The sequence below is a fragment of the Coloeus monedula genome (assembly GCF_965178545.1).
Source record: "Coloeus monedula genome assembly, chromosome: 3".
NCBI lineage: Eukaryota > Metazoa > Chordata > Aves > Passeriformes > Corvidae > Coloeus > Coloeus monedula.
In genome coordinates this window covers 42,483,528-42,510,184 of record NC_138783.1, presented here as the reverse complement: position 1 = coordinate 42,510,184, position 26,657 = coordinate 42,483,528, and positions in this window count along the sequence as shown.

Here is a 26,657-nt window from a genome sequence, read left to right as displayed (position 1 = left end):
GATAGCATGTAATTTAACAGAACTAGAACTAAACAGCAGGGAACCTAAAGAAAATCTTGGGAAGAGATTTCTTTTCTGGTCACTCTGTCTTAATAGGTTGCATTTGATAATCTTTCCTGAAACATTTTTTCTCAAGGAGAGAACAGCTAGATTTAAAAATGACTGTTTCTGTCGTTAACCTTTTCTATCAGTATTACTCTGATTTAATGGCACAGAAACTTCCACAACAGAGGGACAGTTGCTGGTGGACTCTCCTCACTGTATCTTGGATTCCACCCTGGGAAGGCCAAAAGAGAATGATGACTCAGCTGCTCAGTGAAAGCAACTCAGCAGTCTGGTCCTTACTAAGGTCACTGATGACACACACTTATGCAGACATAAAGGTTTCATGTAACAATGGCAGTCTGAAATCACCTCTTAGTTCATCTTCAGAGCAGCCAAGGACATTAATGATAAGATCTGTCACACAGACGTTTGGAGTCATTTACCCATTCCCATAGTTTTCTTGGCAACCCCATCTTTTCTTACTGTTACCTGACTACATTTCAACTGGCTTTAAATAAGTGATTCCCCACTGTTCTGTGCCCTGTTTGGGAGGAGCAAACAGTTACTTTATCCCTTATCAGTCTTAACATTAGAATGGTCAAGACTGAAGATCTACTTCGGAATCAACACCTTCCTTCTCGAATTGCCCCAAGAAATTAGTACTACAATTGTTATTCATTTACATTTCACTTACATTTTGAACTCTCAGCCATGTACTGGAACCCCGTTTGGACAGGGTCTGTACAAAATGTAGAACAAAATGCAGTACTAGCCCCAGAAGTTACCAACCAGCATTGAGTCCTGTGGGACAAGAATTTGTGTTCCACTGCACAAGTCTCAGAGAGCATTGCAATCAGATCCTGAGATCACAAGGAATCTAGACCCAGGAACCACTCTATTTCCCTTCCTCACCTTCAGTTCCCCAGAAAGTCACATAGATCCAAGGGCTAGGATACCCCTTCAACACATTCACTCTGATCTCAGACCTGTTCAGACTTCTCACCTGTCAGGGCATTGGCGTGAGGGTCCTGTGGCTGGGCCTATCTCTTGGTCTGGATACAACCACGTACAACCCCTACATTACAATGTATCACCAGAGATATTCAAAACTCAACTTCAATTTCAGCCTCACTTTCTGCCTCCCTGATCCATCCCAAATCATGGTATAAGTATCCCAGTATGGGAAACTGGGTAACTTTCTGGTGTATTAAAGAAAAAAATATATGCACAAGAAGGAGGATGTGCACTCTATAAGGTGTAGCTAGCCATGGGCATCATCACTGCCACTGATAAAGCTACAACATCAAATCCTTGCCTGTCACTATTGGGTTTCCAGGCAGGGATTAACTTGAGTCCTGTGTCAGATAATAAAGATTTTTTCGATATGGAAAATATTAAGTGGCCAGGGCCACAGAAAGATAGTTTTATGCAGCCACTTCCACATAGCATGCATTCCTTTCCTCCTTTCTGTTTTCCATCTCCTTTCCTCCTCCCTGTTTTTCAGCCTCAGTTCACATCACTAAGAGATCAGAAAAAAGATTGGAGCAAGTGGGCATTTGGGGCTTTGAGGCTTTGGTCCTACCACTACAAAGCAACAGAGGAGAGCTTATAGGATGAGAGGGAAATGGTGCAACTCAGGTGTGGGCTGGGCCCTCTCTTCCATCCAGCACACCTTGCAGAGAGCTGCTGCTTCAAGCAGGAGGTGCCCCCACTATTTCAGGCAAAGTTTATTCTACTGACACGCAAATTTCTGTAGGATTGCTTCGCCTAAGTGGTAACAAATATTTTTGATTTGCTGGGTATACAGACTAATTAGTCAGCTGTAAGAAACAGCTGGTTCCCAATGTTCCAATATTAGTTCTTTCAATGATTTTGATTTAATTTCAAGGGCAGACTATGGAGACCAAAGTTGTAGAAAGAGGATTTTTGTTATTGCTGTTGTTGGCTCACTTGTTTGTTTCACTTCTTTTGCAAACCTTTATTTGATACCTATTCATAAATTATATTGCTATATTACGGTATCTCATCATCCTTTATTAGCAGAACACTACTAAATTGAAGTTGGAATTATATATCATGCCCTGCATATGGAACAGAGCAGCATATGGAGACTATGCCTACTGCAGTTTTCAAGCATAAAAAAGCAGGAAATTATACAGGAAATTATACATATTTCAAAGACTCTCTGCCAAGAGCTTCTGTGCTGTATCCTGTAATTCAGAGTCATGTTCGTCTTTACTGTGTCATTTAAAATTCATATAGTAGAAATACAGTCAGGTCATAATCCATACAGTAAGGAAGGAAAGCAAATTATTTTCCTGAACTTACTTAAAATAGAACACATCCCAGTGGAGCTGGTTATTACATCCCCGGCATCACATCAATTGAAATGGTTTCAGAGGGTATGTTCCAACTAGTAGGGACAGATTATTTGTTTAACATCAAAGCATTCTGAGTAATTCAGTCTGACTGATAAAATATAAAGGTGGGAGTAATGCCTCCTCTTTACTATCATGAATCTGATTGGGAATCTCTCCTTTGAAATGAGTGTTGTCTCAGTAAAAACACATACAATTCTCAAAAAGAAAATATTTAAAAGTGTTTACATGCTAATGATCATGATTAAAGCATAAATGGAACCATATCCTAAGGATTCTGGAAAAGAGTAGGGTTCTTTTCTTTGCAAAAAAGCATTTTTGCCAAACAACAAAATTCTAATTTAATCAAAATATTTCAGTTGTGTAGACATTTCAATTAAGACAATTTTCTCTCATAATAGAATTTTGTTGGTAATTTTAACACCTTAGAACTTTATTTCATTGTGTATAACAAAACATATGATGACATCATACAACTTCCTGTGAAAAATAACTTTCTTTGCATGTCTCCTTTTTTTGCACAAAGAGAGAGTAAGTTTTATTACTAACTCTCAAAGAGAAAATACGTTTAAGTCAAACACCACCATAACAAACAAGGTAACATAAATACTGGTTTCACTATGTCCCATTTCATCTAAATTCAGTAGCAGAGAGAGAAGGGTGAAATAAATACAGAAAACAAACCTCTCTGTAGATTAAAATGAGAAGCATCTCTTAATCCAAAGTGACAAGATCTGGTTAATGAATAATGTCAGATCAAATTTTACTGTGCAGTGGACTGTCCCTCTATTTTTGGATAGATAGATGCATGGTGAAATCATGCAGCACTATCACCTTTCTTCTGAGACGAGTAGTCGGTGGCCTTTAGAATAACTGGTAGGGGGAGAAGAAGATATATACAAGCAAAAGAAGACGAAGATGACACATGGAGGTCTCCTCTGATACTGTGCTGAAAAGAAACCCCAGAAAAGCAAGCACTGCCTTCCTGTACTGACGAATTCTGCAAGATTTTCTGTTTTGGGACTCATCCTTCCCCTTTTTCCATGACAGTCATAGAGATGTTTCTTCTTGCAGAACCTCCTAAGGGCACCTCAGGGAGAAAGGGTCATCCTACTGACTACAGGTCGTCTCCAGATGATTAGGCCTGTATTGGCACTCACCATTCCCAGAGGGCCAGTCCAAATGGCACATTCTTTTTTTTCTCTCAACAGCCACACTCCCAGCTCAGGAGCCTTCCATGTACGAACTTCATGTTTGGTGTAACTACTTGCCAAGTACATTAATTTAAAAGTTAAGTGCATTATAAGCATACCAGGATGGGAGTATTTATTTTTATGTCTGTATGGAGTTAAAAAAAACATGCCTTCCTGACTTGCTCCAGATGATCCTGCAATGATCTGTTCTAAAAAAAGGGTGGAGAGCCTGTGCCACTTTGACGAGTTATCAGATTATTAATCTTTTTATCCGTAGGGAGGAAAGTCACCCAGGTCTGCAGAAGAAAATTGTGGTTGAACAATGATGCAGCTCATGGAACTACACTAGGACTATACTGTGGAGCCACCTGGAATTTATTAGAACATATCATGCAAACACTATCACGTGATAATGTGAGGATTTGATATGCAAGAACTCTAAAATACATGTTGCCTCCTCTCACTGCTGTCTTTTCTGAAGCTCTTACACAATGAGGATGGCCTCCACTCCACTGCTTTCCCTCATAGAAATTAATTCATTAATCAGCATTTTCCTCCATTTCAGGTTTGGACTGTTTTCTTAAGACAGTGGAACAAGTTATTTCTTCTCATAACAGCCATTTTTTATTTACAATTCTGGAAACTAGGGATCACAGAATTGCCACTGGTCATTTTTTCCTCAGCTAATAACTTTTTTTTTTTTTTAACTGGGCAAAGGGCCATGAGTTTCACAATGATGAAAGAATTAACAACTTTTTGGCAAGTGCCAGCTCTGCCTTCAGGAAAACACCCTGCCTGGGATAGTTTCATCCGTTATGATAACAGAAGCAGACAGGGGTGTTTCCTTTTCTCTCAACAGCCAAAGGTATCTTGGAAGAAAAGAAGGAGACAAAGCCAACATCAGTTTTACAATATTAAAGAAGGAATCTGAAAATGCCCAGCAATTTAGCCTATTGCACACGCTGCTCTTGTGAACAGTATTTGAGGGAGAGCTATCTGATGCCCTCCTCTCTCTTCATGAAATACACCAGCACCAGACCTCTGGAGAGAGCCTGGAGATACCACCCTCACGAGTACAGAAAAAGGGTCTTGCTTAAAAAGCCTCTCATGACACTTGAACAGTTAAGATTAATAGAGTGTGGTGATGGGATGCTCTGAGATTTGGATTGTGATTTTAGGTAGGGGCATGATTGCTGGTCACTAAAATGGGCTGCTATGCAGCTAAGGGACCCAGAAGTCATTGGCATTTTGAGGCAGAAGGAGAAGCGGGAAGCTGTGCACCTTGAGGCACCTATTACTGCGTCAAGGGACAGTATGTCCTTTTTCATTTGCACTGGACAGTGACAGCTAAACACTGCCTACACATCAAGTACAAGATGGAGACAAAAAAGGAAAGTCAAGGAAATGAAAAAAAAAATCAAGAGAATGAAATTTTAACACAACCTTTTCATGAAAAAAGTCTTGATTTTCATCTTCTATATATATGATCTTCTTTACTGAAGAGAAAAACTGATAGGTTTCTATGTTGATTTTGAAAATGATGAGATTGAGCAATCATATTCTGGACAAATACAAAAGTGCATCTGCAGTGTCCATGGCAAGATGATCACTAAACAAATGAGGTACTTTTAGAGCTAGATGAGGAGGATGCATCATGAGAGATTCATCAACCTTTGCCTTTTTATAAGCACAACTCTTATGATGCATGGCTTGCATCTGCATGTGCCATTTGAACCTTTGGCCTTCAAATGTCACTGTTTGTGCATTAGCCAGAAACAAGGAGAAAAAATACTGTAGTATGGGAAAAGTTACAAAACAGCATCTGCTTGTCAGAGGAGCCAAAGACAGTAATTTCAGGGTCAACATTTCCCTTGATTTTATTCCATATAATTTTATATTAATGAGTTCTGGGCAAGCAATTGCTGAGCTTTTAGTTTTGGATTTATTTTTCGGGTGAGGGCTGAGGTTAGCTTCCACTTCATTCTCTGTCCTGGGATGATATTATGAAGCTGCTATATTCCTTAACCATCCACTCAATGCCCAAGGATGCTGTGCCTATAAGATGGACCCGGGGGGGTAGGGCCATGGCACCGAGTGTGGGTCAGTTGAATGGCTCAGCCCAAGGGCTCAGGGCTTGGGGGTTCAGCGGGGCTCAGGAGGGAGTTCGCCGGGAGTGCTGTTCTGTGTTTCTGGGTTTCCTTTGTGTTCTGTTGCTTTTTTTTTCTTGTTCTTTTTTCCCTTCCCTTCCCTTCCCCTTGCCTCACTGCCTCCCTTCCCTCCTCACCGGTCTGGGGAGCCTGTGGGGTGGCCCCGGCTGGTCCGAGCCTGCGTGTCTGTTCCCTCTCCGGGAGTTTGTTGTATTTTGTGAGATTTTTTTCCCCTGTTCTACCCTGTCTTGTTCGTGTGTTAATAAACAGTTTGGTTTCTTTTTCCCACTTTCATTCCTTGTGACCCATTTGTCCCATTGACAGAGAAAAAGGGGAGGAACATTCATTCCAGAGTGTTTCCTCCTGAAGTTTTGTCTCAAAAACTGAGACATTCTCTCCTTAATTAATGGCACCAGATATATTTAGATTTAATTAGAATATCTATTCCCACTGTATTTATTAACACTGAAGAAGCTACAGAAAGTGGTTTGCCAAGACACCTGACATCTTCCAGCAACCACTCAATATGGAAAGGATATCATCTAAGAAAATTTTCTTTTGTTGATTTGGTTATACGTAGACAGCATTTGGCTATATGTAGGTCAGCAAAGAGGAACCGATAGATTTTACCACCCTGCTTTCTTACTATGAAGCTTAATATTTTGAAAAAAATGCAAGTCAAGGTTAGGGAGGATAAGCAGTTTAGAGAGAGGCTAGGGAAGAAAATCACAGGGTTGGAATACACTTTCAAGATCATCCAATTCAGCCATTGATGTAGCACCACCATGAATCACTGCTAAACCATATCCCCAAGTTCCATATCCAGATGCCTCTTGAACACTTCCAGGGGCAGTGACTTCAGCACCTTCCTGGGTGACTTATTTCAAGGCCTAACCTCTCTTTCAGTGAAAAAATTTCTAATATCTATTTTGAACCTCCTCTGGTGCGAAGTGAGGCCATCTCTTCTCATCCTTTCCCTTGAGACATGGCAGAAAAGACCAACCCCCACCTCACTGCAAACTGCTTCCAGGTAGTATAGAGAGCAATGAGATCTAACCTGAGTCTCCTCAGTCTGCTCCACACTAAAAAATCCAGTTCCCTCAGACACTTCTCATAAGACATGTTTTCTAGACCCTTCACCAGTTTTGTTGCCCTTCTCTTAACACACTTCAGCACCTCAGTGTCCTTTTTAAAGTGAGAGGCCAAGAACTAGACACACTACTTGAGGTGCGGCCTCACCAGTGCCAAATACAGCAAGGGAATCACTTCCCTAGTCCTGCTAGGATAGATGCCATTGGTCTTCTTGGCCACCTGGGTGCACGCTAGCTCGTGTTCAGACAGTTGTCAATTGAGACAGATCCGTGCCGTAAATCAAATCTCTCCTGATGGGAGACAGTTTTTAAAGTCCTTGCCAGGAGTTAGTTCGAGACACAAACAGAGACTTTCAGCCTTCACTGCTGCTAGATAGTTGTTTATTAAGTCTTATCAGAGAAACAGAGTCACTAGCATGACCCGGACACAGCACAGAGCAGAGAATGCAGAAGAAAGCCTAATTATCGAGATTTACACAGCCTTTTAAAGATAATTTAACCAATGGTTACTAAAAACGTACATTATTTTCACTTTTCTACCAATTATTCAGTAACACAGCCAGGAACTGCGGAATTTTTTGTCCAATCATCCCAAACTACTTTAATAGCAGAATGTGGAGTAGTAGAAGAAGAAGAAGAAGGTTTGGAGAACAACAGCAGTCCTCCATTTTGAGGTTTTCTACTTTTATCTATTTAGTATGCAAATAGACCTAAAAACTCTAAATTTTTCACCCTGTGATGATCTTACATAGTAGTCTATCACCTAATTCACACCATTGCATTTTCTAGTTCTTGTCTGATGGTTGGCAATTTTTTTCCATGGATGAAGGTCAAAGCAGTGTTGTTCAGGGGGGTAAAAACCCTTCAAAACAGGCAGAGAAATATTCTCGGCACTCTGGGTTCCTACAGTCAACCAGCAGCCCCAGGACCCTTTGTGCTGAACAACTCTTAAGCCACTATTCTCCAAGCCTGTAGCACTGCATGGGGTTGCTGCGACCCAAGTGCAGGACCCAGCACCTTACACTGTTGTCCTCAGACCATTGATCCAGCCTCTCCAGATCCTTCTGCAGACCCTTCCTGCCCTCCAGCAGATCAATAGTCCCACCCAACGTGATGATGTTTGCAAGCTGACTGAGGGGGCACTCAATGCCTTCATACAAAACACCAGCATAGATATTGAACAGGACTGGGCCCTGTTGTTGTTGGATCACACATGACCACTGGCAGGACTGAGTCTCCCAAATTTGATTTCTTTGTATTATAATTGAGCTTTCATATGGAAATGTAGAAGAGTCCCTATATCATCTTTTCTTCATGGTCTCTCTGTAATACACCGCCATCACTGCTGTACAAGAGGACACAGGTACAAGAGACACTTTTCTTTACATTATTGCAGCGGTGGCAGCCTCTATGCCATAAAATACTTTCTGCCTATGAGGAATCAGCCAACTCAATATCTTCATCTGGTTTTCATTTCCTTTGAGAAATAAAGAAACTCTTCGTGCACGTGACAGTGCATGTGGCTAATCTTGCTTTCTATCTGTATTGGTAATAATTGTTAGAAACGCTTTTTTGAGAATGAGGTATTTTTATCAGCAGATACGCTTTCCAATATCTTTAGGAACATACGTTTTTTCAGGGTTCAGAAGGTGAAAATATGCACTCACTCTAAAGGAGTCAATTCTCAGAGTAGTCTCATTCTGTAGGAGGTGGAGGATCTTTAGCTTATTATAGCTGTTATTTTCTATTTCATTTGCTAAATCTTATTTCAGTGTTCCGGTTTGGTCAAATTTAGAGATATATCCTCTGAGAGAAGGCACAACCACCCCTCCCCGCAGCAGATTCAGGGAAAAAATTTTCCTCGAAGGAAAGTGAAAGAGATAAAAACTATTTATTTAACAAACACACGGGAAAAGGATAATAATGGTAAATAATAAAATCTTTTGCTGTGAAGAAAAACCTGGGAAAGTGTTAGAGTCCTCCCTTTGATCTCCTTGGAGCTGGGGCTTGGCCCAGGGCCAGGCCCTCTGTACTCAGTGGGAAGTCCTCCCGATGCGTTCTGATATTGAAGCACTGCACAGAAAAAGGGAAGGGTAGCCTGAAGCTCCCAGGTTATCAGATTTTATCTATGATTTTAATATTCTATTTCTTACTCTTATTTGCTTCCTCTGAGCTGGTGTGGTTTAAGAAATCTTGTGGCAACCTGTTAACCCCCTGATTCTGCAACGTTCTCCCTGTTCCCTGCCCTAGCCCTGGCCACTCCCTCGGTTTCTCCCTATTTGCTCCTGTACCCCAACCCCGCCCAGGGACCGCCCTTGGGCCCCTTACAAAACCACCCCACATCCAGACCACGCTGTCTCGCCACCTCTGAACGTCGCGGGGACGAGATGTGATTAAAGCCATCTCAAAGCCTCACAAGAGACCCTTCTCTACCTTCTTTGCCACCACTGTGTTGTAACGCTGCCGGCTGCCGGAGCCAGATCGTAGGGCTGTCCGAAATGGACTCCGGGCTGCAATTAATCACATGGCCCCTAGGAAACCCTCGCTGAGCTTTCTGGCCACAGCAGCCTGCCAGGCAGAGTCCAGCGGTTACAACAAAATCTCAGTATTATTTCATGACATAAATCTCTAGTGTTGCTTCATGTTTTGGATCAACAACAAAATACTTGTTGTCCTCCTTTTCTGCCAGTTATCACAAATACAGAGGAGTTAACCATTGAACGCACTTTGATTCCTGTCTCCTTTTGATAGAGTATGTAATCTCCAAACAATTATTTTTTTTGTTTGCATTTAGTATTCCTTTTTGTCAGCAGATGGCTTAGGAAATTTTTTAAGAGATATATGCCCAAACCATGTCCAAAATCTAGCAGTAATCATTGTTAGCATTTTGTCTTTTAGAATATTTGGAATATTTGTGGACACGTGAAACTGTTGTATTAATGTTTTATAGACTCAAAAGCTGCTAATTGTTCCACAAACCCATGTATTTCTAAGCCCCTACATAGTTTTAGCCTGTGACAAGTGACACGGTGTCAGCCAAATGCCCAGAATCAGCTCAGGAGCTAGCACAGTGCCAAGATTGCTCCCCATAGGTAATACAGCTGAATTCACCCTCTGGAGCAGAGCTTGGGCCCTGACTCTTCAGTTTACCACAAATTAACTGCTGGAGAAGAAGACTCAGCAGTAAGATGACACACTGGTGAAATAGCAGAAGGGGGTTTTATGGAAGCACTCTTCTCCAAACTTTATTTCTGTATCTTCAATCCTCAGACCAGTAAAGATCTGTTTAGTATGACTGTAGGGGGTAATGCAGCAATCAATGCACTTTGCTGAAATGACTTCTGAGATGTGTTTACGTTTTCTTTTCTGAATAGACTGATAGAAGTTGGGTGAGCCACTTCCCGCAGTCTGGGTGTCCAGCCTGTGAATGGGATTGCAGTGGCACCCACTGCTGAGGGACCCTCTTGGGAGCTTCACACTGATTGTGTAGGGCTAGTCCTAGGGCTCACCTCCCCCTTCCACCGAGGTGAGGAGCTCTCTGGTGATGGACTCTGGGTAAGTGACATTACTGTGAGGAGAATGGTGCACATAATGCAATTTTCTTCTGATAATTCAGGCCCAAAAGGGAGTTTCAAGGGAGGAATCTCTATTCTCTCATAAACCTACCATATGTCAGTTGCTGTAACAGCCTGTCTGCCTCAGTCCACCACACACGTAAGCCGTGCAAACAGTTAAGCCTTTTACTGGATAACTACTAGTCTGATGTCATTCAGCTTCATCCTCTTTCTCATCACAACACAGTGCATTCTTTAGTGTCTAAGTCTCACGTTACTGCTGTTTCACAATTTTCTTTGAAATCATTATTTAAAATTGAATCCCTTTTAGAGTCTATTTTTGAGGAGAAAACAAAGGGCTTTGTAAAGCAACCTCTACAAAGACTCTTCTCCTTTTGTCTATTCTTCTGTTCTTTTTAATTCTCTGTCTTTTCAATCTGTAAGAAAAATGGCTGGTACTTTTGGTAATTCTAGCTATTTTAAAAGAAAATGCAACTGGCTGTGAAATAAGTTTTTAGAAAGACTTTTTAAGAGGTATTAAAGATTTATACTTTAAAATATTTCCCTTTTTAAAATAAATTTTAATTTTCTCAAATAATTTCAAAGAAGACTTCTCTGTTTTCATCTGAGCAATTTTTTAGTGTATTCTACATTAACACGTATTAATGAAAATAATTCAATAAAATTTTTAGGGATATTAATCAAATACAGATATATACACAGGTACTTAAATTTTTCCATTATCTCTGTGGCTACTGGCAAAATCTTTAACTAAGATTGTCCAATCTTTGTTGAATTTTAATTCCTTATATCTAATTTTCTAGTCTGCTTTTTTTTTTTTTTTTTTTTTGCCAGAGGCTGATTTTCCTTTTTTTCTTTTTTTTTTTTTCTTGACTCAAGCTTTCAGCAAAATAACTCAGTCATTCCTTAGAATCAAAACTAGGAATGAGATTCTCATATAACTTTCCGATATCTTCTTGGTGACTAAGAACAAGCAGGCAAAGATCTTGGGCTTGACTTTGCTCAGTACTAAACACTGATTTACTGTGGGGAGAATGAATGAGAATAACTATTCCCTGTTGCTCTAGTTTCCACTCACACTATTTCACTATTACTTATTTTCATTGAAATGTAAGAAATGCTTTTTTTTCCTTTTGTTTTCTGTTGTTTTTTTTTCAAGGAATTAACATTAACTGTAATTACTGTATTCAATTCTTCATTTTATTCTGGTTTCTGGAGGGAAAAGATGAAACTGTAGGCACTTTTTTCTTTTCAGCTGAATGTATTTTCCCTTCCTTTCTATAATTATGCAAAGAGGAAAGCTTAGTCTGTGAGATAGCATACCATGGGGACTAAAAAATAGTTTAAATAAAGCACTAATTATACACTTATCTTTGTCAGAATATGATTTTTAGAAGGGAACAGGGAGTTGTTACACAGTTAGGAGGATTTGTCCTGGGATAGCTTCATGTGAAGTAATTTGTTTAGGAGTTTTGGGGGGGACTACAGACTGTTTGTTAATGCTTATAGGCCATTCTCAGATTTGTCATATTTTAGGAAGAAAGGGACACAAGAAGGTAGTAAGAGCACCTGAGTCCAGTCCTCCTGTTGCTGTGCAGCACTTGAGCTGCTAAGACAGCCTAATCCTTGGTCTGACCCCAGTGACAGACCCTGCATCGGGATCCTCCAGTCATCATAGGAGATCTTGTGATCATCATGACAGACATGGCATGAAAATGCGTATTTCCACAAGCTATTCATATTGAAAAAACCACAAAAGTTTATTATTGAACTAACAACCTGTGGTTAAGTTTCAGACAAATCCTTTTTCTTTGTGCAATGCTGTCAGTTCTTGTTATCCCTCTTCTGACCTCATGTAAGCATGATCAGGATCAACTTAGTGTTTATGTAAAGTAGAATGAGAGAAATTAATTTCCCTAGGGGAAAAAAACCAAAACAACCCAAAATAAAAACTATCAAGGGCTGCACAAAACACTCTCCTAGTGGTTTAACAATTCTTCTGAATCAGCTGAACTTACTGAGATAGCAGACTTAAATTCAAAGCCTTGGTCTGAACCAGGCAGAGCAAGGATTGCTCTGGCAGCACTGTCTCCCAAAAAAGTTGCCTAACTGCTGCACTGTAGGATTTCAGAAGCATCACCACTATTACTCAATAGTTCTGTGAGTGATTCCTGGATTTTACGGTATTCCAAAATCAAAACATATTGGAAAAATATTGGTAGAATTGATGACTGTATTTATTTATGGCTTATGGACTTTAGCAAGACTCTGACCCTCAGCACCCTCTAGCTGGAACTAAAAATGAAAAATATATAACTTAGCGGGGTTTGCTACTGTGCAGGAGGGTTGGCTGCAGGTCTATGACAAGTAACTAAATAAGAGATGGCAGTAACTAGAAGAAGTGGCAAAAGTAGAGATTTGTGGAAGGTCTGGGGACCAGGAAAGAATGGGAAGTGACAAAAGAGAGGCAGCAGATAAGAGAATATTTTTATTATTTTTATTATTTTTATTATTTTTATTTCACTGAAAAAGCTTCCATAGTTAATTTTAATTCATAGATAATTTGGAAAAAAACAGAATTCTTTGTTTGATGTTGAATTTATTCACTTTCTAAACATTTAACATCCCGCTATAATTAATAGTATTGGAGACTGGATTTTATCTGTTTGTTTTTCTGAGGCTGACATGGTTTCCAAACCAAAATGACACACTATGAAGCTTCTTCATGCTGAGAATTCTGTTGGAGAAATTCCATGTACTGAAGGTTTTACTGATGTACCAGTTGTACTTTGGAGATCTACCAGGTTTGTTTAGGGCTGGTTTAATGTTAACACTGCTCTTTCCCTTGCTCCATTATTCTGACAAAAATCAGTGAGGTGTTGGATATACTTTTTCTAAAACCATTAACAAAGGCTGCAGTAGACAACTGACCATTGTCCATGGATTTTGGGTGAACAACTATGCAGCCAGCTGTTCCTTCTAATTTCAGCATCTCAGAAGGGGCAGGGAGGAACTTGGTTACAGTGTTCCAGAAAAAGGCAGTTGCCACAGTCTCAGAGGCCTCTGAGGAAGAGAAGTTGACATCAGTGTTTCTGGCAGTATGGGCTGGGCTGTGGAATCTGACATATGTTGCAGGTTTTTATTTTCATGAATTTGCAAGATAACATCAGCCTCACACTGATAGAGAAACTGGTGAATGGAATTTGTCTGTGTATCTCTTTCCTTTGTGAATTTCCAGTACCACTTCTGTTCACAAAACCTGTGGGTTTCCTTTCCTTGCTGGCATAGCAAATATTTCACAGTTCCAAGGTCAGTGTGCTTGAAGATGCCATTTTTAAACTCCTCTGCCTCCTAAACTCTGTGTTGTAGAAAGAAAATTTCTTTCTACATTTTTTGTATTTCAAGTGTTTATCATAGATGTTGTACAAGTATATTACAGTATATCAAACATTGAAAAAAAATTGTGCACCAAAAATTTTCACTAAAACCAAAAAACTACTTAAAGAGGGAATTAGACAAGTATCCAAGAATATATGCAGGGGTGCTAACATTTCACAGACACAACTGTGCAGCTGCACATAGGTTTTTGGATTTTAAGGCTATTTGTTATCATTCTCTTGTTTCGAGAAACTGGGCAACTGCTTCCACTGAAGTTTCAAAGCATAGCATGTCTAGCTGTGTGTCTCTGACTCTTAGTGCCAGAGCAGGGAAAGAAGCATGTTTCTGAGAAGCTGCATGAAATATGTTGCTGTGTGCATATATTTAGGGAGCTATTCATGACCTTCTGCTTATGCCTAAAGCGTCTTTGCCCCTAGAGGATCCATCAGAAGTTGTCACTGGTTTAAGTTTTTAACTTGTGTTGCAGCTTTGGGGGCCTAATCACCTTCAAGTTCCACCAGAGCAGGTATCCAAAAAATGGCACATGGAATTTAAAGAATCACAATAAATTAAGCTTAGAGGAGACTTGAAAGACCATCTGTCCCTCCCAAAACATCATAGCAGTCCTAAGACTCTACAGCAGGTAAATCTCTGTGATCTTCCCCATTATCAAGCACTTGCATTTCAAAAGAAAGTGCTGCAGTCCCCATCCTGCCCAAACTGTCTCCGTTGTCTGCTGTAGTAACAGAGAAACTGTGTAGCGAGTTCTTGTGAAACAGCTATGAATTACATTCATACTGTTTCTTTATTTCCTATATTCTTTTATGAGCAACAGTAAGGCTGAGTTGCAAGTATGCCCTGATACAGAGCAGCAACACAATGAGTATTTCCTTCTTGTATTTTGCCTGGCAACTTTGCTATGACCTTGCAAACTAAGGCATCCATCTGTCATTTATAATTCATGTATCACCATCAATTTATAGAGGACTAGGCAGTTTGCCCTATGTCTCTTGCTAGAAAGAAATGAAAAACACAGCAAAATCCCTCTTGAATTTTTTTCAGTATAATTGTTACTAAAGACAATTATACTATTAGTTACTTCTTGTAAGCCATTAGCCAGACATTCAAGGAAGAAAATTTTCTCTCTGCAGCTTATTTGAAATCAAAGCAGGCGTCTTGTACTTCTCTAACAAACATTTTTTTCCCCCCAGGATGGGATAGGATGGTTGATGTGGTAGAATATCTCAGTGAGTGATTGGTTACCTATGGGCAACTGGCATTCTAAGTGAAATTTTCTGAACAATATTTTAAAAATCCCAACATATGAAGGAGCTGTCAGTAATTTTAGAAATCTGTCATTAAATTTTCTAATTATAGAGAATTGCAAAGGCGGTAAGGACTACTTTTTCTTCTTGTTGTTTCTTTGCTATTTATTTGCATGTCTTTTAAAAGTATTTGTGTGAACTGCATCTCAAAAATTTATATTTCTATAACTAAACTAGCTATCAATGTTGGAAAATAGAAGTTTACAATTAAATCTATCTTTAGTGTTTCACAGAATCAATGAGGACAAATCTTGTCTCTGCTTTAAATTTGGTTCACTTTTCTAGGGACAAAACTAGTAGGAGTAACAAGTGCCTCAGAAAGCCTAAACCCTCCTCAAAGCTCCTTTGGACTGGATGCAATACAGAACAAAAGAAAGGGAAAAGAAAACAGGAAGAAAACAAAAAGACAAGAGAAAAATGGTTTCCCATTACCCAGCAGATAATTGGCAGATCCAAGAAGTAAATCCACATCACCTAGTTCCTAATATATTGTTTTGTGTAATAATTGACGTGACCAACTTAAACCAACCTGTACTTTTTCCTCCAAGAGAAGCAAGTAGAATTTACTTGGCTAAGACCATACCTGCCCATGAAAATTGTGTGCAACATCCCGCCTAATATGAGTTCCTAGTTAATCTATAGCCAATGTACCACAACCAAGTTTACAAAGATTCAGCCAGAGGGTGCTCAAGCAGACACTTCTGATTTATTGTGAGAATGAAGGCGCTGCCACTTTCAAAAGTCTTGCCAACGGGTGGGTTTTTTTCGGTAGTAAAAGGCTGCTTGGAAATCGTTCCTGGACTATAATGGCATCCCTGACAACATTCATTAGAACAAGCTTGAGTCTCCCTCCTACCAGATGTCATCCCTTAAAACATTTACTTCTAAAGCTGGATCAAGGGGGAGATCAGATTTAAGCACCAAAAGCTAATGAAATATTATTGTTCTGAATGAAACAACAAAATTATGTCAGGTCAGTAAATTCTGTAAACATTTTACCCTTTCTTGAGGTTTCATTTCTGAGGTATAAATTCCAGGCAAATTTCAAGAAGAGAATGTATCTGCTGAATATTTTAACACCTTCCCACATGCTCTCGAAGAACATTACAACTTCACTGGAAATTTCCTTTATGAAGACATACAGTATAAAATTTCTTGTGCTAGAAAAGACCAGTACATCTCTTTACAGACACTTTTCAACTTCACACTGAAAAAAAAAAATTGGTTACAGCACATATCTGACACACAAGGATGAGTAAGCAACTGAAATCCAACTAAAAGCACAGGCAAAACCTAAAGGACAAGAACTGATGTGAGGTCCCACTGACCCTCTAAGCAGTCCAATAGAGAACCCCCAAGTCCCCAGTGCAGACAGGTGTCCAGGCACCCACATGAGGAATGGCTGGCTGAGAATGCTGTGTGTGGCAATGTAACAGAGGCTGGAGATATGTGCTGCTCTGTGGGCCACCATTGAAGGAACAGGGAGTGTCACCTGCAGAGCCCAGGCTGCTGGCATTGATGTTATTGCCAATGAAACACTGAAGCCTCTACACCAGCAAGGACATATAAAAATATTATCATTGTCTCTAGAGTCCTATCAAAACAACTGGGGGGAAACAAAATATTCCAAGTGTTTATCTGAAAATAAGGGAGAGTTGAATAAAAATTTTCATTTCTCTTACATAATAACAATAAAAACATGGGAAGGGGTGTTTTTAATTCTGTAAAACTTATTAAATCTGTCCAGCCCTATTCTTGACTTTCATAAATTGGAATTAAAGATGTTTAAAATCTGTATTCTTCCTTACTCCTCTGAGGTGGACTATTGCATCTGTGACTAGAAAGGAATGTCAGACAAAAGCCTGTGATGTGGTCCCAAATTTCAATTTAATATAGTAGAAATACACATGGGTTTGCTGTTTTTTAATTTAATATACAAGTTTCCACTACAGAAATCAGTTTTACAGTTTTTAGAAGTGTTCCGGCAGATTCTTCTAGGAGTCCATAAGAAATAATTTAGAAGGAAAACACAGTTCAAAGGGAATGTCACAATTGGGCAAGGAAAGATGAAAAGTGACAGACAGTCCATATTGCTATGGCTGCATATTTGAAACAGTCACAAAAGTAAAGTTTTCTATGCAAATTATACTGAAACCACCATGCTTTATCCAGTTTATAATTAAAATGTGTTTCCACACCTCTGGAAAACTCAGTATAGGAATAGCCTGCAGGAGGAAGGATATCTGCATATAAAGTAATTGTAGCTATATGTACATGTCTTTTATCTTGACAGATTCTAAATGGCTTTGTCAAATAAAAAAAATAAAGGAAATGTTCAATATTAATTGTCAAATAAGTTTGAATGTAAAATTAGATAAGCTAAATCCAATTTATTATAACAGAGTTTATCCACGACACACTACCTCATGTAAAGAAAAGTCATTGTTGATAACTATAATTGGTCTAGTTCTGAACTTTATACAGGACATGAAAAATACACACATCCAGATCCAAGCAACACTGGTTCCTAAAAGCTAAAGAGGATGAATTCTCTGCTCAAATTCCCACTGAGAAAGGAAGGACTCTTAATGTCCTGTTCTTTCTAGACATATTTCACTTGATGGGTGGCTCTTTGCCCTTAGTTACTATTGGTTTCCATGCAGTCCTGCTTGCCACATTTTCACAAGCACTTTCTTATAAAGCACTTTGTCTTCATGTCTCCCTTTTAAAAATACTTTTCCTTTTTTCATAGCAAAAATTGTATTTGGGTAACCACCTTTAAAGTTCCACAGTGGCAAAACTTTCTTCTCATAGACTGCATTTCTGCACAAGTTCAGCCTGTCCTTGCTATTTCACATCACAGGAAATTTGGAAAAAAAATTGCTTAATGTGCTTTTTTTGCCTAAACTGCCTGCACAGTGCAGATTTGCTTCCAGTTTGTCTTTCAGTGTCATCCTTGGCTTCTCTGATGCTTTCCCTATGAGTTTTCCTTTCCCTGCCTTACCTTCTCTCTGTCATGGTGAAGCTGCCATTTAACACAGGCTTTTCTGAACCATACTGCGGAGTATCGGAAAATCAAGCTCCAAGTGATTCAGCAGAAAAGGCTGTCACCTTTTCAGACCTTAGTGTCATCTATTATGTCATGTATTCCACTTGCCCTGCGCAAAGATGCTGAATGATTGCATCTCAATAAGAGCAGCTAATTAAATATTTACGTGGAAGACAGCTTGCACATGATACAATTCAGCTCCATGAAGAAGATCTATCTGATTTCACATAGCTGTCAAGAGTATTCTTATCTCAATGTAGAGTGGAAATAAACATAAAATCCCCACAGAGCAAGAAAAGATTACATGTGTGCATCCAAAAAAGTAGTAGACTTTTCTGATGTTTCTGACAGTTTAGACACTTATTTTATTATATCTTCAAAGCCAACATGTGCACGCATTTTCATTTGAAATGTTACCATTCAAAAAAAAACTATTAGTCAAAAGACATTCACTGTGTTGCTCTCTCGTACTGTTTGAAATCAGCATTCAATTCACAGTGCAGCATGTAATCGTAGAATATGAAACAAGAACAGCGCGGAAGGAAATATTTATAATGGTTTTGAAGGTTAGTAAGTTCTTCAGACATTCAACAAGAATTGAAACTGTCTGCCCTTAACTGAAAATCTTCAATAAAATCCCAAACCTGCTATCTCTGACTGAAAATAGCAGCAGCATTAAAATACTTTTTAGATAGAGATCTTGGCAAAATATTATTCTAAGAAAGCTGGGACTAAATACACAGAGTGTAAATTATATCCACTAAGGTTCCTTTCAGGTCATGGTCACAAAGGCATTCTGTTCCCCAGAAGAAAAAAAGAAATAGAACCTCCACCAGTGCTTTACTTGTCAAAAATATAAAGGGCTAATTTTAGTTTTTGAAGAAAAAATTCTTATAGCTATCTTTTCATCAACACAAGTGCAGTTTTAAGAAAACAGAAATCCAGGAAAAGTAGCTTCCACAGTGAACCACCATTGTGCCCTGCTCTGCAGAAACAGGGCTTTTGTGGGAAATGGCAGGTTTCTTCACTTGCCCTAAGGTGATTGTTCACCTGGCAAAACTATCTCTGTATAAATATGATCTCTGATTCAGTGTTGCATGAAGTCAGTGATCATGCCATACTTTGGATTGTGTGTTGACTGCCTTATCTGACCTGTGTTGAAGTGTTCCAAATTCAAACCGCGAGTTTAGTTTAGAGGTTTCAGTTTGCAAGGTGGAAAGTAAAACAGCAACTCAGAAAGTCTAAGTTAATAAACACTGTGAAGTAGTGGATATGTAAGATAGAAAGTCAACATTTCTTTAAATTATAGCTAGTTTCATACATACCAATAATTTTTTAAGCTTTCATAATACCAGGCAATTTACAAATACTTGTTCAAAATTTACTATTCATGGTTTGCATCTAAGTATAGTATTCAGATTAGATGCTATAATGTACAATTTTAGAGTTGCCTCTGAAGCAGTTTATGATCCTGCAGTCTGAACAGTTTATGGGTTTATGCTTCTTAACATCTTGTTTTCATCATATTTAGATGACAATGTACCATTCCTTATCCAGTTATTGGCTGAGATGGAGAGGCTGTGAAAGAATCATCTTATGTGGAGATTGCTAAAGTCACTTATGACACTGGTTTATAGCAAGCATGAAATCATGGAGTTGAAGGTCTCGAGGGGAGTGAATAAGGCTGGAGCAGAGCACTGACCCTGGACTTCAGGAAAACAGACTTTAGATGGATCAGGGAGCTGTTAAGTGTGATCCCATGGGAAGCAGATCAGAAGAGGGTAGTTGCTCAGGAAAGCTCGTAGTTCCTTAAGGATGGACTAGGTCTGAGGGCAAGAATGATTCATTCCAACACTCAGGAAAACAAATAGGCCTGTCAGCAAACTGGTGTGGCTGAGCAGGGAGTTGGTGGTAGAGCAGCATGAGGAAGAGGGAAGCAGGCTACAAAGGAGGACTTCAGAAATATTTCCCAGACGTCCGGGAGTGCTGTCCACAAAGCTAATGCTCAGCATGTGGTGATCACAGGGGACAGAAAGAGAAACCAGAAGAGCTAATTCTAGCAGGAAAAGGCCAATTAGGGGGACTGTGTCTGAACAGCATGTTTGATTTAGTGATGGTGAACACAGATTAGTCTGAGGTAATCAATGCCTTCTCTGCCTCAGCCTTCATCACAAGGTCTCTGCTTCTCAGAGGGACTCAACAAAGAGGATACAAACTGGCTGTGGCTGAATAAAGGGTTGATTGAGAGAAATGGCTGTGGCTAAAAGAAAACACTGAACATGGTCTAGCCCAACCTCCCTGCTCAAAGCAGAGTCACCTACACCAGCTTGCTCAGAACGGTGTCCAGTCAGGTTTTCATTATCTCCAAGAACAGATATTCCACAACCTGTCTGGACAACCTGTTCCAGTGTTTGACCAACCTCACCCCACCAAAAAAAAAAAAAAAAGTGGGGTTTTATTTATGTTTTAAGGAATTTTCCTGTATTTTAGTTTGTGCCTGTTGTCTTTTATGCTATCACTGAACATCACAGAGAAAAGCCTGGCTCCATCTCTTTTACTTCCTCCCATCAGGTATTTATACACATTAGTAAAACTACAGAATGAGTCCTCTTAGAGAACATCTCTGTGAGCATGAAGGTGAAGGGGATCAGAAATGGAGAGAAGTGATTTATCATGTGCAAATCATGCCTGACCAAACTGTTTGCCTTCTGCAGTAAAATAGACAACCTCATTGCCTTTCATAATAAAATGAGTGGATTTGTGGACAAGGAAAGAGCACTAGACATAATTTAGCTTGACTTCAGCAATATTTTCACGCTGTTTTCCACAATATTCTTGTACCCGTATAAAGAACCCTTAGTCTGACTGGATGGACAGGAATATGAGTAAAGACATGGTTGAATGATCAGAGGGCAGTAGTTACATACCTTACCTGGAGGCCAGTAACAAGGGGAGTACCACAGGAGTCTGCCCTGGTACCTGCCTTGTTTAACATGCCTATCAATGAGCTAGAGGAGCTTACAGACTCCTTGTTCATCATATTTGTTCTTGAATCCAAACTGGGGGGTGGGGGCAGCTCCTATCCTTAAGCACAGGCCTGCCATCCAGAGTAATTCAAAGTGACTGGGGGAATGGTACAATGAGAACCTAACAAAATTCAACAAGAACAAAAGCAAAAATCTATATCTAGGGCAGACAAACCCCTCCAAATGACATGGGCTGGGGATCAACTGTTTGGGAAGCAGGTGTGTGGGAAAGGCCCTAGGCTTCTTGGGGGCAGCAAGCTGGCTGTTGGCCAGAAGTGTGCCCCAGAAGCAGAAACAGCCAGTGGCATCCTGGGCTGCATGGGAACAGGACTAGAGTGATTATTGCCTCTGCTCAACACTGGAGCACACCTGCATACTACCTCCAGCTTTCAGCCCACAGCACAAGAAGATATCAGAGAATTGGAGACTGTTCAGCAGAAACCACCACTGTGGTGGGAGCTGAAGCATTTGTGCTGTGAGGAGAAATTGGGGGAGCTAGATATTCTCACCTTGGAAGAGAAATGACTTTGGAAGTACCTAACAGCAGCTGCAGTGCCTGCAAGGAGCTCACACAGGGGAGAGATTGGGCTCATCACACTGGTAGAAGGATAAGAGACAAGTGACATAAATGGAAAGTAGGAGGGGTCACAATGGATATAAGGAGAGCTGTTTTCCCTTGAACACAGTCAGGCAGTGGCACAGGTTGCCGGAGGAGGTTGTGCAGTTTCTGTCCTTGGAGGTTTCAAGTCCCTGAATGGATGTAGACCTGAGCAGTCTGGTCTGACCTCAGAGCTGCCCCTGCTGTGAGCTGAAGGTTGAACCAAAGAACTCCTGAGGTCCCTCCCAGTCTGAACAATCCTCTGATCCTCTGATTTGTGGTAAACAAAACTTTCTTATCACTTAGCAGAATGGGTCAAGTACAGTTAAGACAATAATTGCTTCATTACTTCATCTGTGGCTTTCAGATATTGTTCCCTGTCATTAGAGTTTCTGACTTGTTTTTCTTGTTTCACAGCCATCCAGAGATCAAAACAGACTCAGAAAGTCACTACAGAATGTATAAATAATAACTTTCTACGCTACAATAACTCACTGTGTGGCAAAGACACTTTCAAGTCAGTACAGTACTTAACTTGGTTCTTCACTCTTGTGAACAGTTCACTAGATCCTGAGGATGGAAGCTTTGAAAACATAATTTGGAGTTCTGCTTATTTCATTAGGGTGACATGCATTTGAATTTATTTGGTTTGACTTTATTCCTGGCAGACTGATGTATCACAGTTGTCATTTATACTAAAGGTGGCAGTCTGTCTTCTCCTTTTCACATGACTTTATTACTCGGTACAACAGAATTTGATTAGTCACTGGAAATAAGTACAATTAGTTCACAGAGAAATAAATAAAATCACATATAAATAATATCAATGAAAAAAAAATCCCCATATTTTAAACAACAAAACTTCAAGAAACCTTAGGAAAATATGTATGGGCCAAGTCACAGGTAGAATGTGAACAATGTCCAGCTAAGGCCTTGCTTCTCATAGACCAGCGCAGTAATGTTTTGTTCATTGTTGCCTTTCAAAGATGAAACAGATTAAAATAGTACAAGAGTACATTTATGTAACACCATGTCTTCTGAACATTGTCATCTTGTTCTCCGAAATTCTAAACTTTAATACTGACACGCACATGCGGATTGTGGGCACAGTGATTCATCGGTGCAAGAGTGAAAACTGAATCATCCCAAAATGATCATGGAGGAGGTGGATATGGTGGTACAGGAGGGCACACCAGAGGCAGCATGCTGCACCATCTGAAAAACATGTGCAGGAATGATTGAAGTGTTCTCAGATGAAGTCTCTCTTCCAGTATTAAAATAGAGCAATGTGATTTCTCTATAAATCTACCATGTATAAAAATACATTCTACAAATAAAACCAAATTTTGAGTACAGAAAAGTCATCTGGGATTGTTCTTACTTTTCTACTTTCTCAATTGATCTTGGTAAGATCAATAGAGTAAGCTTTGGAGTGTCACCTGTGATGTCCAGCTGTCTTACCTTGCCCCATGAATGCTGTCATCTTGCTGCCCTCTGTTGTAACTAATAATGACCTTATAGCATCATATCCAGAGAAGCCTGATGAAGAAATAATTTTCAGCTGCACATATCTCTTCTCTTCCTTACATCTATCCAGCCCTAGAAAGGAACTGTAATGTAGAGAGTCTGGTCTCATGACATGCTGTGAGTATGGGTTCATTTAACTTGACTGCTTGTATTACTGTCTATTTGTTTCTTATTTCCACTTTATCTCTCTGTAAAAGTGCCTTAAAACTGACAGATGTAGTAAATACCAGTGCATTTATTCCTCCTCCATAAGCATATTTCCCATTTCCATCACTTTTGATGGTTCAGGTCAACTTTTGTGATACAAAATTAAGATAGAAATACAAAATTAATACACAGTAATAACACAGTATTTTGAATGAGAAACATTAAATTTTGTTTTGCCTTTTTTTTTTTTTTTTTTTTAATTAAGCGGATTAAAATACACTTTTAAATTATTTTTTCCATGGCTTCTCAAGATACTGGCATAAAATTCCTCAAATACACCCCACTCAAGAGAAACTCAAAAAAATATTACTTGCTCTAACCATTGAAGAGAAAACAAAATCTGGTTAATTCTAGTTATAGCAACAAGTCTCTCCCTAGAATAATGTTTTCATGCTTCCTGAAAGAATTCTTATTCTTTTTTTATGACAATGATCCATGAAATAAAAAATCTCTAATTCAATGCCAGTATTGGGCAACCAGGAATTTACACTCCTTGTGGAAACAGCTGTGCCCATTATTGATCCTGCCAATTTTTCTGCAGTGAGATGTGAAACAGAAAGTGTTTCAGGAAATGTAACTGTCTTACATGAAATGATACCTTGCCCTAATATTCAGCACCATGTTATTTAGGCAGCAGGGAACATATTCAGGCCACTTTTAACGTGTGACTATAGTCCAGACAACTAAGATCAATTAAAGGGAACCTGCAACAGCATTTCTTTCAAAGGCCTGAGGCAGCAACTGAAGACTTTACATAAATTTTCTCACTGAAAGTGAGGGATAAAAGAGTCTCAGGAAGTCTCATGGATAAACTTGGTTGGTTTGGTGCAATTCTTTTAATTTTTTTCAATTTTTACAAGCCTGTAACAGGCTCTAAATCTCCATCTGAATCTGTTTTGGCTCTGTTCATAGCCTCTATGACTGGGTGTTTTCCCTCCTCTAATCTTCTTTCAGAACTGCACTGCAGCAAAGAACATAGCAAATCAAATTATTTTCCAAATTTTTTTTCAGAAAATACTGCTTCATGTATACTGAAATATTGTTTAAACTTCTCAAAGAGAATCTGAAGGTGAGAAGGATATCCCAGTGTAGCTAAAACAGCAAAGGCAGTGATAAGTGATGCCTAAGTCAAACTCCCTATTCCAATCCTAATTTGCAATCAGGACTTAAATTCCACAGTCCAACGTATTAGACAAGTGCATGCAAGTCTTCTAAAGTGAAGATGCATTCTGGTGTCTCTCCTTGTACAAGTTCAGTTTAATTCAGTCACAGAAACAAGCAATAGGTTTTAGAGCAATAGCTGAATTTTCTGGGCAGCAGTAACATTGACTAGTGAGAGCATCTGAAAGAGTCCATGTAGCCCAGCCTGAGAGCATCTTCACAGAGCTTGGCCTAGGCTTAGCCACTGCTCATCTGCCTCATCCTGTCCCGCTTATGACAGATATGGTTCTCATGGGGTATCCTAAACATACTTCACAACAGATCAGTAAAGAAAAAAAAGATTCAAGATTTAAAAAGATTTAATCAGTCTCTTGTCTAGATGTTCATGGTTTTGATGTTTTGTTTCTTACCTCAATGGGGAGATCCAAGACATAAAGAATCAGTAATATGGGAAAAGCAGCAAATAAATTCACCTTTAAACAAATAAATGTAAAAGAAAAGAGGTTATCCTAATAAGGATACTTTAAAAGAAACTGATTGTTTATTTTTGTTGTATGTATCCTGCCCTTTGTTTTCTCTATTAAAGGGCAACCTCAGTGTACTCGTAACTACATAGTGTAGATAGAAGGGCATGGGGAAACCAAAGGAAATTAAATGCTCATCTGAGTCACGCATGAGCTTCATCTTTCAGAATTAGTAAAACATTTTTATCTCATCTCTCAAATACTTCAAAGGGCTTACAAAAACATTGCTTACATAGTCAGAGTTTTAAAGAAGCTTACATTAGTTAGAAACCCCATACATTATTTAGTCAGTGAATGCTATTTATAATAGTACAGCTATCATCATATTTATGGAGCTTTCCAGCCATGAATATGTGATATACTATCTCTCTGTCCAAGTACAATGGCTAGATAAATGAGGCCAAAACCAGTGAAAACAAAGTGCCACCACAGAAGTTTGGTACCTTGAAATCAGTGACAAATTGCCTGTTCACTTGATTTCACTGGGACAAGGATTTCAACTAGAAATATCACCACAGAGTAAAAAATCCATCAAGTACCAATTGAAAATGCACATTAATCATCTCTATTTGTGAGAGCAATAGTTTCTGATCCATTCATTTGGGCATTTCTACAACATATTAAAATGAATAACGTGCCATGTTTCAGAAAGGCAGTAAAATAGAACCAAAGAGCTTAGTCTGAATCTGATAATTTTAAGCACAACTTATTCATCCTACTCCTTGCTATGTAATAACAGCATGGCTAGACAGTCATTCCTTCTCTCTTTCCCCATCTGCATGGCTGCTGTATTTACCCTATGAAGGACCAGACTGTTGAATACACACAGATTAGGTTAAATAGTGAGAAAATTGTTCCAGTGATTATCCAGCTTCTCAGATGTCACAATTATTCCAAAGATTCAACAGCTGCTTCATGTTTACCATTTACAGCTACAGACTGGTCAGTAGAAAGAAAGACTGTATTTGAATTCCTTTTAATTGTGGTACATTGCACTCAACTAAAAAGCCAATCAGAAGCCTTAGCTGAAATACTGAAGTCAAGAATTGAAGAAAGATCTTATTCTCTAACCTGAGATTCAAATCAAGTGTATGGAAAAAAACTCAAAACATGCAAACATTAATATCAGACTCAGTCACTGGTTTTGAAGCAAACCTAATTTCCAGAAATGCCCTGACTTTCTTTGCTGTTGAGAGAAATATCAATTATTGGAAACTGGGCTGATCCAGGGAAGCTCAGCTGTCAATATGAAGTTGCTCTCCTGCTGCTTTATTTCTCCCTTCTGCATTGGTTTCAAGTTATTTTGTTCATCTTATGACCATCCTCTATATCTTTCTTTCCTTTGTTTTGGGTCAGTCTGCTTAATTTTCCCACATGTCAAACTGTCAGGAAGAGGCGGGAGCATTTTACTGTGGTCAGACAAATTAAAGACA